Consider the following 1,765-nt stretch of genomic DNA (forward strand, 5'->3'; position numbering starts at 1 on the left):
TCTCACCTTTCTTCCCACAGCTGTTTCTGTACTCCTGACTTCCCGTCACGCCAGGGACACGTGGCTTGGAGCACAGCAGCCGGATTCCTCACTTAGCCGTGTCAGCTTGGTGCAGGTTACGAATTACAGGGTGACTTGGAAACCCAGAAACAAAGGGAAGAAGCTGGTATGTCTCTTAGCAGGGGGAAAAAAAAAAAAAAAACCCAAAAAAACCCCAAAAAACAAAAAAAAAAAAAACCAAAACAAAAAACAAAAAAAAAAAAAAAAAAAAAACAAAAAAAAAAAAAAAAAAAAAAAAAAAAAAACAAACCAAAAAAAACCCCTACATCAGGGCAATAATTCAGGGGACTAACACTTCATCTTTAACTTTCTTCTGTGCTCAGTCCTCATCGCCGGGAGCCGTGAAAGCCCCCTGAGCTGTAGGTCTCATACAGACCTACCTCGTTTGGTCCAAAAAATCAGTATTTTATTACTGTGTGCACACTCAGGGGGAAGATTTTATCCCATATCCCTCAGAGGGACATTAAACCTCCAGTTTCCCTTTTCTTGAACAGTTTGAGAGAGGATATTACTTATGTAATTTTTACTGCAGGCATTTGATCTTTTTGAAGACCGTTTGTGCGTGTGCGTGCCCCTAATAGCTGTCCCCTCTCTAACACAGGATGGGGAAGAAAGGCTGCAGAGCTTCCTGCAACGGGCTGCGAGCGCAAAGAGCGAGGAGGCAGCGGAAGACCGGACTCAGGAATCGGAACGGTTTTCTTGGGTTTAAGAAGCTCGAATGGCGCTTCAAGACATTTATATCAGACCTGGTTTAATTTCATTACCCTTTTTTTTTACATCCACAAAAAAAACCCCAGCCCTCCCCCCCCCCCACCTCCAGGATCCATCGCTGCTGCTGCCGTGCGTGACGAGAAGCCGTCTTCCCTCTGCCCGGAGCAGCTGAGAGATGGAGCAGCACCCCAAAGGACTTTCTGCTCAGTGATTATAGCTGAGTTTTAGTGGGAATTCTCTGAGCAATCTGGTGGATTGTGCTTGAACGTGGCCGTGAGGGTAGCTGAGCACGGCAGTCCGGATCTGCGAGCCGCGGTGCCGGAGCTCTTTGAAAGGTCGTGGGGGATGCATTCATTCCATTGAATCCCGGCCCTGTGCTGTGCCCAGGCCCTTTGTACAAAGAGTGTACGGGGAGAAACCAGAACTGCACGTTGCTTGCGATACGTATGGAGTTTTGAAAGCTTTAGTTCTAGCTAATAAAAGAAGTTAGTTTGAAAAAAAGCCAAATAATTTATTTTTTTTTCCTTCAACGTGATACTCTTTGGTGGTGTACGGTGTGTTGTCTTCTTTTTTGGTGTTGTTAACTCTGTGTCATTTGTTTTTTGAGTGAAGATAACTCTGTGGATGGCTTGGTTTGTATTTGAGGCAGAATTAATTTCAACAGGTTTCTTTAATAGACTTCTGAGATGTATTGCTGGGATTTTGGCTTAGTTTATCGTAGGTATAAACACAGAGATTTGGTAGGGGCAGCTCGGCTGCTGGAGTTTTGGGTGTTTAAGTGATTGGATGGCTTTTGTTACCTGCAGTTTTTAATTTTTGAAAGGTTTTTTTACGTAGTGGCTTAAGGTGGTTTTTAGAATTAATTGTCTTGCTTCATGTTGTGTGCAGCCGGTGGGGGGGGGGGGGGGGGGGGGGTTTAGTTTTCTTTTTGGGGACAGGAGCATTTATATGGTGGGTGTTTATAGGCAGTATATATTTTTTTAAAATTTTAGCA

General features: G+C 44.1%; 1 long non-coding RNA gene across 1 annotated transcript; it reads left to right on the top strand.

Annotated features, from left to right (window-relative positions):
• The first annotated feature begins 11 nt into the window (after positions 1-11).
• LOC119696839 lies at positions 12-1,278 on the top strand. Its single transcript, XR_005255674.1, has 2 exons — positions 12-166; positions 662-1,278. It is a non-coding gene; the product is annotated as an uncharacterized LOC119696839 (long non-coding RNA).
• Positions 1,279-1,765: the final 487 nt, after the last annotated feature.

The sequence above is a fragment of the Motacilla alba genome, unplaced genomic scaffold (genome assembly GCF_015832195.1).
Source record: "Motacilla alba alba isolate MOTALB_02 unplaced genomic scaffold, Motacilla_alba_V1.0_pri HiC_scaffold_497, whole genome shotgun sequence".
Lineage (NCBI taxonomy): Eukaryota > Metazoa > Chordata > Aves > Passeriformes > Motacillidae > Motacilla > Motacilla alba.